Source organism: Schistocerca nitens, chromosome 5 (assembly GCF_023898315.1).
Source record: "Schistocerca nitens isolate TAMUIC-IGC-003100 chromosome 5, iqSchNite1.1, whole genome shotgun sequence".
Classification (NCBI taxonomy): Eukaryota; Metazoa; Arthropoda; class Insecta; order Orthoptera; family Acrididae; genus Schistocerca; species Schistocerca nitens.
In genome coordinates, this window is record NC_064618.1 from 721076944 (window position 1) to 721093168 (window position 16225).

The 16225-nt window shown below is 39.2% G+C and overlaps 1 pseudogene; it reads right to left on the minus strand.

The window, feature by feature from the left end:
* Nucleotides 1–687: 687 nt before the first annotated feature.
* On the minus strand, nt 688–804 carry LOC126261077 (5S ribosomal RNA; annotated as a pseudogene).
* Nucleotides 805–16225: the final 15421 nt, after the last annotated feature.

The window sequence follows — 16225 nt, forward strand, 5'->3', positions numbered from 1 at the left end:
AGTTCCATTATAGGATTTCATTTATAGATGCTACTCTTGTTATCTTTTATTGGGGAATCAAGACGAAACCACGATGTTAAGTTACATATTACAGTAGTGTATATCCAACAGACTTGGCAAATATTCTCTGGTGCAATAAACACATGACTTCTCATGAGCCTGGAATAATATCTGTAGTGTTGGGTAAATAAGAAAAGGACAATTATTTATCAATGATTACGTAACTACCCTGAGAACTGAGCTAGTTTACTGAGTGCTTATACACGTCGGGATAAACTAAACAACATATTACACTGTTAATAATATTCCTACATTAGTTATTTCTCTTTTATGCTGAGCCATTGCATTAATGTGTGTGGCCACAGAGAGCATCCCAGGGTGCCCCAGAGAGCTACAACACCAAGAAGAATCACTTCTGGCAAGATCAATGTGAAGTTTTTTTTAGTAGATAAGGATTAAGGATAAGGAAGGAAAAAAGAAAAAAAAGCACTCCATCTTCAGGCCATGAGTGGCCTACCGGGACCATCCGATCGCCGTGTCATCCTCAGAGGAGGATGCGGATAGGAGGGGCATGGGGTCAGCACTCCACTCTCCCGGTCGTTATGATGGTATTCTTGACCGAAGCCGCTACTATTTGATTGAGTAGCTCCTCAATTGGCATCATGAGGCTGAGTGCACCCCGAAAAATGGCAACAGCACATGGCAGCTGGATGGTCACCCACCCAAGTGCTGGCCACGCCCAACAGTGCTTAACTTCGGTGATCTCACGGGAACCGGTGTATCCACTGCGGCAAGGCCGTTGCTTTAAGGAAGGGAACTTTATTTAATTTCTATAACAATGAGTCAGATCACCAACGAGTGCGATCTTTTTACAGTTGTCAACACCTTTCACCCACACTGAGACAGATTCCAATTAATTTATTTTACGATGATTCCAGGTCCTGCGAACCAAAGGCCCACAAATCTGAAACGTCCGATAAGTGATGACATCACATGAATTGAAATTATCTAGCCCTTTTACTTTATCAACTTTTGGTCCACATACAAGAGCAACGGTGACCCAGCCGTTACCGTGTTCATTCGTATCCTTGCTAGCGAGAATGAAGTTCAAAACTCAACCACAAAACACACCAACTACCAACAGTACCTGCATTTTAACAGCTGTCATCCCTTTTACACCAAAAAATCCCTCCCATATAGCCTGGATACTTGGGGATGGTGTATCTGCAGTGACAAAAAGTTCCTTGTTCAGTATGCTGAGGTCTCACCAATGCCTTCACAGACAGGAATTATCTCCCGAACCTGGTCCACAAACAGATCTCCCATGCCATTTCCCCTCACAGCCCCAATACTCCCACCTCCCCCAAAAATGAGCCACAAGGGAGTGTCCCCTTTGTCACCCAGTACAACACACAGGACAGGAACAACTGAACCACATCCTTCACCAGGGCTTTGATTACCTATCATCATGCCCTGAAATGGAGGACATCCTACCTGAGATACTTCCCACCCCTCCTAAAGTGGTGTTCTGTCAACCACCCAACCTCCACAACTTCCTAGTCCATCTCTGTGCCAGTCCCAAACCCAACCCCTTGCCACAAGGATCATATCCCCTTGGAAGATCCAGGTGCAAAACCTGCCCAATCCACCTATCCAGCACTTCCTATTCCAGTCCTGTCACAGGTTTATCCTACCCCGTCAGGGGCTGAGCCACCTGTGAAAGCAGCCATGTAATTTTCCAGCTCTGCTGCAACCATTGCATGAATTTTTATATTGGTATGACTACCAACCAGCTGTCCAGCAGGATAAACAGCCACTGCCAAACTGTGGTGAAGAGCAAAGTAGACCACCTTCTGGCACAACATGCAGCTGAACATAACATGCTTGATTTCAATGGTTGTTTCACTACCTGAGCCATCTGGATCCTTCCCTCCACCACCAGCTTTTCAGCACTGTGCAGATGGGAGTTATCCTTACAACACATTCTCTGCTCCCGTCTTAAAGACTATCTCATTGAAAAAGAGTTTTACAGTGTTGCAGAATACTTATGCCATTAAATTTGTATATATTCTTACTTGTTATCAGTGATGTAAAAATGTAAGCTAAAGGTGTAGAAAAATAAGTGATAAAGAATGTTAACACTTTGATATGTCCTATATTACACATACATTTATGGTACAGGATCAAATAAAATTCAATTCAATTCAATTCTGCTCCTGTAATTTTCCTGGCCTCAACCTATGGTAACATACTCTCCCCACATCCTCCAGCCAACAATTTCCATCCCCTCTGTCCTGTCATCTGCTCCCCATTCTCGTCCACTACCCTGTTTATTTGCAGCCCTCTGCCAACACATCTGCCCATCTTTCCCCACTTATCTCCTTTTTTCCCCACCTCCCTGCCCCACAATGTCCTGATGCTGCACCTGTTGGTAGTCTGTCCACCAGACAGCGTTTCTCTCTCTCTCTCTCTCTCTCTCTCTCTCTCTCTCTCTCTCTCTCTCTCTCTCTCCCCCCCCCCTACCTGTACACCACAATCCCTTCCTCTGCCCCTTCCCCACCTCCTTCAGATTGCTGCTTCAATCCTAGGTGATGTTGCGTTCCGGTCCGAGATGCTGGAGTTGGCGGTTGTGTGTGTCTGAGGTGTGCTTATTTGTGTTTGTGTGTGTGTTTGAGTGAGTGTGTGTGTGCTCCTCTTTGCGTCAAAGACTGGGGCTGAAAGCTATGTGTGTCTTTTGACTGTGCCTGTCTGCAACTTGATATGTCTTCATTACGGCAAGTAGCGATCTATCTTTTCCTACATTGTTGGCATTCCTACCTGGAGTTGCCATTGTTTGATAAATGAATAAAACATTGTTCTAATTCTTTGGCAGTGTTTCAGGTTTCTTTTCTGAAGATGTCCTTTGACATCTCAAACAATACAAGAAAGTTATTGAGAGTTTACTAACTGATTTCTGATAAGGAGACAAGTTTCCTTATTTTGAATAAAGGAGCACTAAGCTTCACAAATGCTGTTGATTTTCTAGGAAGTATTTAAGTGCTCTAAGAAGCAAATTCTACTTTCTTCTTTGTCAGTAAATACAATGAAGTTAATGTTATTTTTAATTTTGGTACTTTGGAAGACTGAACAGCATGTCAATAATGTAATTAGGTAAGTATAAATTTTGCTGTTGAAAATTTCAATTGTTCAGCCATTTAATATGTAATGCACACTCATTGTACCCTTTTGAAATATGAATTCACTTTGAATAATTAACATAAACTTACTTTAACTATGATGGTAATGTAGTTCACAAAATGTAGTTCTTCAAAACAGAATATTAAGAGTGGTGCATGTTTTTATTTGTTTCACATTCCTGAAGAATAATGTGAGTCTGGTTTTCATTCACAAGAGTGCAGTGCATAATCTTTACTTTTTGATAATTTTATTTTTGATTCTCACCAGTAAAATACTGTAATCATTTTGAGAAAACAAATAACATGGAGACAAGCAATTGGAATAAACTATTTGTGCCTTTATAGCAGTAAGTGACACACTAACATCAATCACAGAAAATCATACAGATGGCTTTGTTGTTCCTTCTAAACAGTGTTTAGCTTTTTGTTCTGTGGTTTCCTGTTTTATGGAGAGCTTTTCACTTTCATCCCTTGGACACAGAGTTAATTTCACAGATTTCTGATATTCAGAATGAAAGGCTTTTGGTATTAGTTGGTTGAAAGCTTCTTCAAAAAGATATCTTGAAGTAGACAGTTCCTCTGCACACTGTTGTATTATGCATAGCTTCTCGACTCGCAACTGTTCCACTTGTTCCTTTAACTGCTGTATTTCATTCTCCAGATGAATAGTTTTTGTAAAAATAGTTTCTTGATATTCATTGCTGAAAAAAATAGTAATATGTAGGGATTGTAACAAGACAGATGGGAAACAGGTAATGTCTTGAAACCATTTCTAATTCTAGATTTGACAAACTGTCAAGTTTAAGAGCTCGCTTATTTACTGGGGTCAATGTAGTATTATGAAATAGAAATATTTCTTAAAAATTTAGGTATATGTCTTTGCTATAGCTTATGTGGGTTTTGCAGGCCAATTTGAAGTGGTTTCCCAAGGTGATAAATGAAAAGTGTCCTGTTTCAAACTGTTAGTCTCCACTTTCTCTACACCACTGTGGTACATTGTAAACAATTATCATTTACATCCCGTATACAGGGACACTATCTCTGTAAGGGAAGGGAGAAATGTTTGGTGAAGTAAGAGAAGTATGTCTGAGGACAGAGGTGCATGAGGTAATTTCGATGAGGATGAAATACTGATATTTTTGAGACTTTCTCCAATGTTGTGCAGAAGGAAACCTGCCTTATTTGTAGTAGCTTGATAAATAATTAAATAGGAAATTAATAAAAATGTAAAGAGCACCTAAGTTTGTATGGTTAAAATAATGGAGATTTAAGAGACAAAAGAAATATGACATATGTGTTGTAGGGAAGTTTAAAATTTCTAAGTACTCAGAATGTAATACCACCTAGATTGTTTTTAAAACAAAACTGTCAAACTATAGTGCAGCCAGAATCAATTGTGTTCTCATAAATATATTTACTGTGAGATCATTTGTCTAAATGGGGGAATTTGTGATGTTACATGACAGTCCAGAGGAATAATGCATACCCTAAGTATTCTTACTGATGAATGATACTCATGGGTGAAAACTATAAAATAGTTAACATACAGGAGGGACAAATACTGTGTGGATTTGTTATTTTATTTTGCATCTGGAGAATCACGCAGAGGGATGACGTGTGTCTTCAATATGATTGTAGTCACTTTGTGAGAGAAAGTTTCTGGATGGATATTGTTATAGAAGCTCCTAGAACTGCTGGCCTACTTGTGAGAAGCATGAAGCCCTCGGAGAATACATATACTCTTGGCAGTAGTTTACTCATACAAAATGTCATTCTGAATCTATTACTTTTTGGATGTAGAGATTTTGTGTTGGACATTCTGATTTGATGTTTGGTGTTATCCAAAGGATTCTGTATATGTTTGTGGACAATATATGGATTATATATACGAAAGGTGTTGATGTAATAATATAAGAAAAGAAAAAGTAATAATATTAAATTTCCTTACAGCAATAATCAAGCATGGAGCAGACCAAGTCTTCCATTGCCACATTGAAGGCCACAGTTGAGTAACTGAGAGCCAAAGAAGAACAATATTAAACCTTCATTAATCAATTCATGTTGAACCCAAATGAGATGCTACATGCCTCATCTGGTCCTCACTACACAGGAAGTTTCGTACTAGTTCAGACATTCCTCTTCCACAACACCAAATAGGACTTTTTTGGTCTTTTTGAGCCTATGATTACCATTAACACTGGCTTGTACTTTTTTCCATATCCTGTCAAAGTGCTCTTTAATTCCTTGGATTGTTAACACATTTTTATCCAGTTGCCAGAGCAGTGAAGCTGTTGGTGATATCTGAAGTGAAGCTAGTAGAGACTTCCAGCTTCTCTTGAACCACTTGCCCTATCTGGATGGTCTGATTATAGTCCAGTCATTTACCCTATTCCTAAATTTACTGTTAACAACTGCAGCCCTCAACTGTTCTCATTCTGCTTGTGCTACTGTCAGATCAGGTCTGAATTTTAAGATCAGCTGCTTTTCCTCCATAACCATGGAGCAAACTGTATCTGTAATCTGCAAACCACTATAAATTGCATGGCAGTGAGTACTCCATGTTGTAAAAACCTATTATGGTTTCTTTGCATTCAATTTGCATATGTAGAGTGGGAAAAATGATTCCTTAAATGCCTCTGTGCATGCTGCAATTAGTCTATGTCTTCACAGTCCCTAATAGAGCAATACTTAGGGCTTTTGTTGATACTCTTACATTCCTCAATTGAAGCTATTGAAACTCTTTAAATGGGCTTTCACAGGTTAGGTGGCATCAATCAAACATCTGCCAGCCCAGATTTTTCAGCATTTCTGTGATGCTCTCCCATCGTCAGACAAATCTGTAACCTTTCATACACTGTTCCTTGCATACTTTCAATGTCCCTTGTTGGTTCTTTTTGGTATGGGTCCCATACACTGGAGCAATATCACAGGATGGAGTGCATGAATTTTTAAGGAATTTCCTTTGTAAACTGATGGTATTTTCCCAGTTTCCTACAAATGAGACATAGTTTATCATGTGCTTTATCTATAACTGAGCTCATGTAATTATCCCATTTTACATCCCTATCAATTTTTATGTCTAGTTTTTGGTATGGTTGACTGATCACTGACATTATAATCGTAGGACACTACATAATTTTCATTTTGTAAAATGCATAATTTTACATTTTTGAACATTTAAAGCCCAGTATTTGGAGCAATTTGAAATGTTATCAAGAAATGATTCAACATTTGTGCAGCTTTTATCAGATAGCACTAATTATAGATGACTGCATCACCTCTGAAATGTTTGAGGTTACTATTAATATATCTGTCAGGTCATCAATATACAAAATGAATAGAAAGAATTCTAACAAACTTCCCTGGAACACACATGAAGTTTCTTCTAAACCTGTCAATGACTGTCCATGCAGAACAACACGCTATGTCCACACTAACAATAAATACACAATCCAGTCACAAACTTTGCTTGATACCGCATATGACCAAACTTCATTAATAAACGTTGTTGTGGTATTGAGTCAAATACTATTTGGAATTGAAGAAACATTACTGTCTGACTGAATTCTACAGCTACATGTATATTCTCCACAGGCCACCATATATTGCATGGCAGAAGGTGTCTTGCACAATTCTTAGACATTTCCTCTCCTTCCCCTGGTGGGACTGCTGGGCATCAATGCCATATGGCCATTTCATTTCATTTCATTTTTTCACTGAGTCCAATAATAGCTAGTTTCAATGACAATAATATTATATACTGTTGATAATAAGAACACAGTTCACAAAAATATTCATTAATTTTACATATTGAATTTAGTCAACAGTAATTAAATATTAAAGTTCATGAGTTTCATGGCTTACAGTGTGTGTATTCCCATGTGCAGAATTTACGTAATGTAAATGTGAGTCAATAATGAGAGCATGTCTGGCATAGGTATTACTTGCTAACTGTCAAACTGATGACTGTTTTGTGTGACATCCGACTACTTACAGTCTGGTGCAAGGATAAACTGTTATTTTGAAAGCTACATTATGCTTTGAAAAGTGGTTAGGTTGAAATTTACTGTTTCTGATGACCTACAAGAACCAACAGAATTTTGTATTACAAAAAATGTTGCTGGTTACAAATTTATAAAAATACATCAGCACTATTTCTCTTCTGCATTGTGAATCCCCTGGTTTACATGAAATTATAAATTAGTGCATTAATTAATCAATGCTGTAGATCAGATGGTACAGAAAAATCAAGGTAATGAAAGTAAGTAGTCGAAGTCCAGAACTAATGATGGCGTTGACAAAACTAGTGAAGGAAAATGGTACTGGCTGAGAATTTCTAGTTTAATTATTTCAGAAGATAATAAGTTAGAGGAAAGTCAGAATGCTCAACTTCCAAACTTTGTAGGACACTTTATGTAAATAGAAGTAGTAACTCATGGAGTTTTGCATGTAGCAAACTATTGTGATAAATTCAATTAACTGTCACTTTTAATTAACAATGCCCTAACACAAAATAATTACACAAATGGAAATGGAATCCGAATAATAAATTCCAGTGAAATTTGGTGTGAACAAGAACTTGAGATTCCCAAATAAGTGTCACATATCAGTAAGTAAATGTATTGGAAATAGGATAAAAATTAGTGAAAAACAATTTGCTTATTTGTGGGCATAGAAAAACGAAACAGATGGGGAGAATCCACCTGCTTTGTCACAAGCTGGCATTTCTCCAACAGTTCCTATGCTTACTATATTCATTATACTGGTGTGGGATTCTAGAAATCCTAAACAATTCCAGTTTTAACCTGTATGCCCCTGCCACTGCCTCAGCTGTAACACAAAGATATAGTGGGGGCATGTCCAACAAGGTCTCCAACCCAACAGCAGGAGTGCTGCTAATTGCATTCATTATGACTAGGCAGGCCAGTTTCTGTACTTTCTTTAGCTCCTTAGCAGCCACCTTCTGTTCTAGTTTATTCCACCACACTGTAGCTCCAAAATTATCATAAGTCTTAACCCAGAGATGTAGATCCAATGAATGTTCTTGGGAGTAAGACCCTAGTTTCTTCCACAGACCCTAATGGTGTAGATAGAGCATCTTTTGCACCTCTAGCTACTTCACCACCACCTCTGTTGGTAGAATTTTGGCGAAGAGCTAAGATTTCAGTATGTATCCTAGATATGATTCATCATGAGTGGTGCTCCAACAGTTTTCCTAGGACTAACCCTAAGATACTGTTTCCTACTTCCGTTTTGCACAGTGTTCAGAATGCATTGGGGCAGTGTTCTAAAAGTACTTGCAAGTTTGCCAAGTATTACTTATGATGTTACTATGACTAAACTGACTGCATATCCTTGGCAAAGTTTATCATTAGCTTTTAGCTCTTTATGAGTCCTTTCACCATTATCTTCCACAGTAGTGAGGTTAAGATCCCACTTTGTCGACACCCTCTAGTGGTGATGATAGTTTTCACATCCAAGATGATGGGTTCTACCTATATTCACTCAGGATGGTATTCATCCACCTGTGTATCGTGGTCTTGGTGCCATGACTTCTGCAGCTTTAATTGTGTATTTGAAGGTCATGTTGCTGAAAAGCCCTCAATATACAGGATTTAAGCACTTACTTGAACAAAATATATTTTTGGCGCCAAGTAATTTTCCCTTGTCATTGTCTAATGACAAAATTAAAAAAAAAAGGATGAATATGGTGTTCATGTGATCTCTGGCAGTCTTGTAGAGTGGATGCAAATTGAAAAGTGAGCTTGCATTTTTAACTGATAGAAGCAATAAGCATAAAGTAGTTGTTATATTAGTGTTGTCTACATAATTCAGAAACCAATTTTTAAATTATATAATCTGTCTGAAGTTACAGTAGCAGCTAATATTGTGAGGGACTTATAAATTAGAAGACTTTTCCTCAGATGTAAATGAAAACATAAGAGAATGCCTCAGATGTAAATGAAAACTTAAGAGAATGCCTCAGCCTGCTATTACATGTTTCCTAATCGCACTATCATTACTGGAGGCTTAAATCATCCAACTATTGGTTGTAAAAATTACTTTTTGTAAGTGCTGACCATGACAAGACATCCTTGAAAACAGTACTAAAATTAAACATTTAATTCACTGCATGTTGGTGAACTGCAGCCAAATTTAGAAGAAAAGTTGACCAAGTGTACCTGGTGGAGCAGTTTCATGATGGGAGGGGCACTCCCAGGTACACAAACAATGCACAGGAATTTGTAAAGAAACAGCAACTCTGCACTACAGGTGCAACACTTTAAGATGAGATTATAGATATGTAGAAGCTAAATGAAAGACTTCTGTCTGTCAGAAGAGCATTACATGATGACTTCAATTATTACCATAGTAGAGCCTTATTGAAAGATCTCTTACAAAACCCAAATAAATTCTAGTCATATGTAAAGGGCATCAATGGCACCAAAGTTCATCTTCAGACATCTGAGGATGAGACAGGAACTGAAATTGTTGGTAGGAAAGCAAAAGCAAAATTTCTGAAGTCCATTTTCATATGTTACTTTACAAATGAACAGACAGAAGTACTGCCCAGGGTAATCCTTGTACTACTATAAAGACTAGTGATATACATAGTAACCATGAAAAGATTGTTAGAAATATTCAGCTTTTGTACACAGTTCTTCATCAGAGGAAGAAAATTCATATACACACACACACACACACACATACACACACACACACACACACACACACACACACACACACACACACACATACACATGAAGAAACAAACTACTGTTGTCTCCAGACAATAAGAACTGATCAGCTTTCAAACAAAGTCTTAGCATCTATATATGACATTAGCCATATGTGGGTGGGTTCCACTTGCTTGAATGTGTTCGTCTCTGCCAGTCCTTGAACACATTCTTTGCCAGGTTCTTGAGAATCATCTCACTTCCCTTGAGCATTGCTTCAGAGTTCTCAAATCGAAAGCCCTGAAGCTTTGCATTTAGTGACTGCGGGGGAGGGGGGGGGGGGGGGGGGGAAGATCAAAGGGAGCAAGATTGGGGCTATGTTGAATTCAGCCAGAAACTGCATAACTTGATTTGTGACATGAGGCCATGCAGTGCATGATGAAGTCGCTACCCAGTTCGAGAAAGTTCTGGTCATTTCCTTGCAATGTGCTTCCTCAGCTGCTGCAAAAGTAGTGTGATGGGGATTAGCATGCTGGTAAATTATTCCACGACAGTAAAAAATATGATCACCGTTTTCCCTGCAGATGGACCAACTTTTGTCTGATGGTTTTCCACTCTGTTCTGGCTCATTTTCCTTCAGGATCATAACACTGCAACCATGACTCACCATCGGTGAGAACTGATTCCAGAAATGTATCCCCTCCATCAGCAAAGATAGCTGCATATCATAGCTTGTCTCCATTTGTACAGCCTTTTGTTCAAGAGTCAACAGTAAGGGCACCCCATGGGCACAAACACGAGTCGTACAGAGATGATAATGCATAATCATAAAGAAACTGCCATATGGAACCAGAATGAAATTTTCACTCTGCAGCAGAGTGTGTGCTGATTTTGAAACTTCCTGGCAGATTAAAACTGTGTGCTGGACCGAGACTCAATCTCAGGACCTTTGCCTTTCGCGGGCAAATGCGCTACCAACTGAGCTACCCAAGCCTGACTCACGACCCGTCCTCACAATTTTACTTCTGCCATATGGAATTCTCAACAGTTCATTGAGGTTAGATGATTTTACCCACAAACCCTCATAGACAATCACATCAGCTGTATTGATGTTGACTTTAATCACTGCAGAAGCCAAAACACCAGGTCCACCTTGCTTAACACAGACAAGCTGACCTTCTTTGAAGTCCTTGAACTCCCTAAACACTGTTACATGAGGTAGTACGTCTTCACCATAAACTTGCTACAGATTTTCATGTTCCTGCGGCTGCATGGTTTAAATGAACATAGAATTTTATTACGCTGTACTGCTTCTCTCACATCACCTCCACTGTTTGGTATGTGAAATGCAAAGAGAGTCTGCAAAATAGAGCATTACTACCAACCTACCAATATGAAAGTGCTGTCACCTATGGACATTGTGCAAAAAACCTGTTCTTTTCAAATACTCATGGCTTGGATAGGACACTATTATGGAAACTACACAAAAAAAATCAATCTATCTTGGTTAATTAGCCCTCATAACATACAAGAAAATTATTGAAAATACATTTTTGTGTGTTGAAGATTCATCATAAGGCTCAGTAATAATACTCACATCAACAAACAGAACTACACTGCCTGACAAAGAAAAGTGTAGCACACAGAAGGATAGGTGGAAAAATACATGAAACTTCCTGGGTTCAGAGAATGCATGATGTTACTTCAGGGATTATAGTACTGAGTCAAATTTACAAATAACTTGATGATATGAGCCCACTGATCAGTATGAAGTTGCACCCCCTCTGGCCTGAATATATGCACTCATTCAATTGGAGAGTGTGTCATACAGAAATTTTACCCTCTCCTGAGGCAATCTGGTCTACAATTGTGGTAACTGGTCCTTGATATCTGGAATACTGGCACTGAGGTGGAGTTGAAATCCATGCTAGTCCTATCGCCTTCTACCAGGGATAGTTCTGGGGATCTTGCTGGCCATGGGAGTATATCAGTATCACATAGACAATACATGGAGGCATTTGCTGTGTGTAAATGAGCACTGTTCTGCTGCAAAATGGCACAACTTTACCGTTGCATGAGAGACAACACATGAGGGAACAGGAAGTCCATGATGTGGCATTGTGCTGTCATATATCCTTCAATTACTACCAGGTGTGGCCAGAAGTCATATCCGATGGCTCCCTGTACCGTACCACCAGGAGTAAAACTACTGTGACTTTCCAAAACATCGGAGACTGGGACCTCTCTCCAAGTTGCTGTGATGCTCACCTATGGTGGTGGCCCACAATATTGCAGAACTGTGATTTATTGCTGATCACAATGTAATGCCATTCATTAGCAGTCCATGCTTCTCAGCCATGCTAACAGTCCAAACATAGTGTCTGTGTTGTAGTGGAAATGGCAACCAATGTAGGAGATGGTAATTTCCTAGTCTACCTGCAGCTGGTCTCCAAACAATTTCGTGGGATGAGACAGAATATTGCAGGGGGTCCATTACTCTCGCTTGGATGGCAGGAGCAGGCATGAAGGGGTTACGGTGTTCTTGGTGCACAATATGGTCATCCTCCCATGTCGTGGTCAGACATGGTTGACCAGTACCTTGACAACAAATATGCCTGCCCTCACATCCCCATGCACTGCAACAACGCAACAATTACGCTCCTTTCAGAACTCTGTCAGGTGCTGGTAATGCCACCTCACATGAGCATGCAGAATCTCTATGTCCTTCACTCAGCATCTGACACTGTTCATGCACTTTATGTTCTGTATCAGGCCTTTTAAAAACACTAAACATGAACAACACTAATGCACTCTGTGGCTGTTCTATCTGTCACAAAGAATTCTAAGTCTACCCATTTACACATCTGCAGATGGTGTGTATGTACAAAGTTCCATTGACATTCAACCATGTGATATTCACTTCTTTTGTCAGGCAGAGTTCTTTGGATACTTGGATATATGATGGCAGATCATGGTACCCTTACGGAAATGGCAGCAATGGACAGGAAAGGACACCATGTGCACTCAGTGTGTATGCCTCGGGGCCTCATTCAACATGTTTAAGTGGCTATTCCAGCAGCCACTAAGGGAACAGGGTGCAACCAACTGCAGATTGTGGGACACATTGGAACATATGATGCTCGTCATCTGAGGTCACGCTTGGCTCATTACAGTGACTGGTAAAGAGGTCTGAAAAGACCAGCCTTATGTGTGGAGTTCCAAAGAAGCTCACAATTTGGAACATTATCCCCAGAGCTGATCATGGCTCTTTGGTTATGAGGTGAGTGGAGGGACTGCTAGGCTGTGACTTTCTCAACTTGCACCATTGGTTTGGGAACTGTAGGGCCTCCTAAATGCATCAGTGCACTACACACCAGAGGCTGCAACTAAGGTAGCAGACTGTGTGTGCGGTACACACAAGTGTTTTTTAGGTTAGGCAACTCTCCATTCAATCAAGATAATGATAGCTGTATGAAACTCAGAAGTATCAGTGTAAGATCAAATGAAATGCCCCCAAAGACGAGAGTATTAAAATCCTAATGGTTAACTGCTGAAGCATTCACAACAAACTGCCTAAGTTTGAAGTGGTCATAAAAAACAGTGAAGCTCATATAATATTATGCACAGAAAGCTGGTTGCAAACTGAAATCGACAGCAGTGAGATTTTTGGGGAAAATTTAAGTTATATCAAAAGGATAGCTAATGGGAATGGAGGTGGTGTATTCGTCACAGTACACAAGAAATTCTAAACTACCGAGATAGAAACTGAAGCTGCATGAGAGAACTGTTTTGGAAAGACTCTATCAGGGGTCAGCATAAAATGATAATTGGATCCTTCTACTGCCCACCAGACTCATCTTCTTATGTAGTGGAAAACTTTAAAGGAGCCTCACTTCACTTGTACGTAAGTTCCCCAATACATATTGTAATTATCTGTGGAGACTTCAATCATCCAACAATTTATTGGGCAAATAACAGTTTTGTTAGTCGTGGGTGTGATAAGACATCCTGTGAAACATTACTAAAAGCCTTCTCTTAAAACTGCCTACAACAGAGAGTTAGGAACCCCACCCATGATGGAAATATATTTGATCTAATGGCAACAAACAGACCTGACCTCCATGAGGATGTCCATATCAAAACTGGTATCAGTGACTATGATGCAATTGTGGCAACAATGATTACCAAAATACAAAGGATAGCTAAACTAAGTAGAAAGATATTTATATGTAAACTAGATAAAAAAATCAGTAATGTCATATCTCAATGAGAAACTTGAAATTTTCACACAGGTCAGGAGCACATAGAGGAACTGTGGTTCAGGTTTAGAAGAATAGTTAACCATGCACTTAACAGATATGAGGGTCATCCACAAAGTAAGTTCCATTTCTATTTCTATCCACGACAGTGCTATGATCGCAGTTCCGAGCCTGTGTGGCAGGTACTCTGACTCAAGGAGAAGACATGTACACCATTTTCAGATTGCTGCTGCCAACATGTGCTTTGTAGTGCTTCTTTATAATGTCAGTCATAATTGAAAATGCCGTCATGTGTGAAATCAGATCTGTGATTCGTTTTCTAAATGCAAAGAAAGTTAAACCAAAGGAAATTCATCGGTAAACCTGCGAGATTTACAGACAAGATGCTACAAATGATTCAATGATTGGAAGATGGGTCTGACTGTTCAATGAAGGATGATAATGCCTGACCTCACACGGCGAATGTGACCAAACAACTCTTGCGGGAAGTTCACTGGGATGCGTTTGATCATCCACCGTACAGCCTAGACCTTGCTCCTAGCAACTTTCATCTCTTTTTACACCTAAAATCTGTCCTTGGTGGTCAACACTTCAATGATGATGACGAACTGAAAGAACATGTTACCACATGGTTGAATACACAGGTGGGAACCTTCTATGAAGAAGGCATACAAAACCTTGTGCCATGTTATGACAAGTGCCTACAAAATTTCAGAAGCTATGTAGGAAAGTAGTTTAACAGTTATAGAGTTTTGTACAATAAATATTTTTTCTGTATCTGTACACATTTGTTATTTAACCAACGGAACTTACTTTGTGGACGACACTCGTATATACTCATAGAATGGTTCATAATCGGAGGGAACCTCCATAGCATACAATAACTCTAAAGAAACTGCTAAAGAAGTAGAGATTACTGCATAATAGGTGTAAAACAAAGCATAGGCCTGTAGACAGAGTGATGCTGAATGAAACACATTTTGCTGTCACAAGAGCAATGTCTGATGCCTTCAATGACTATTGTGACAGAATATTGTCAAATGATATTTCATAAAACCCAAAGAAATTCTGCTCATATGTAAGGGCTGTTAGTGTCACCAGAGTTAGTGTCTAGTGACTAGAGAATGAGATAGGAACTGAAACTGAGGAAAGTTTTTAGTGTCAGTCATGTTGAGAAACATCTGTAATAATTAAAATTGAATTAAGTTCCACAGCCCAATTGAATCTCTGTCAGATTCTATACTGAATTTGCAGCTGAGTCAGCACCTCTTCTCAACTGTAATCTATTGTAGATCCCTCGAACAAAAATCTATGCCAAGTACTTGGAAAAATGCACAGGTCTCACCTATCTACAAGAAGGGTAATAGAAGTGATCCATTGAACTCCAGTTCAATATCCTTGACATCAATTTGTAGTAGAACCTTAGAACATATTCTGAGCTCAAACATAATGAGATGTCTTGAACAAAATGGCATCCTTCAGTGCCAACTGTATGGATTCCGATAACTTCAGTCATGTGAAATCCAACTTGTACTTTTCTCACATGGCATACTGAAAGCTTTGGATGAAGGGAGTCAGGTAGATGCAGTATTTTTTGATTCCTGAAAAGCATCTGACTCAGTACCATGCCTACACTTACTGTCTAAAGTACAATCACATGGGGCATCAAGTGAAATTTGTGATTGAATTGAGGACCTTTTTGGTAAGATGGTCGCAGCATGTTATAAGGTTGCAGCATATTTTCTTGGATGGAGAGTCATCGTCAGATGTAGAAGTAACGTCAGGTGTGTCCCACGGACATGTGTTGGAACCCTTGCTGTTCACACTGTATATTAATGACCTAGCAGACTATATTAATAATAACCTGAGACTTTTTGCAGATGATGCACTTATCAGTAATGAAGAATCTCTGAAAGACACTGCATAAATATTCACTCAGATCTCGAGAACATTTCAGAGTGGTGCAGAGATTGGCAACTTGCTTTAAATGCTCAGAAATGTAAAATTGTGCTCTTCACAAAAGGAAAAGAACATACATCCTATGATTGTAATAGCAATGAATCACTGTTGTAATCAGCCAACTCACATAAATACCTGGTTATAAGACTTAGTA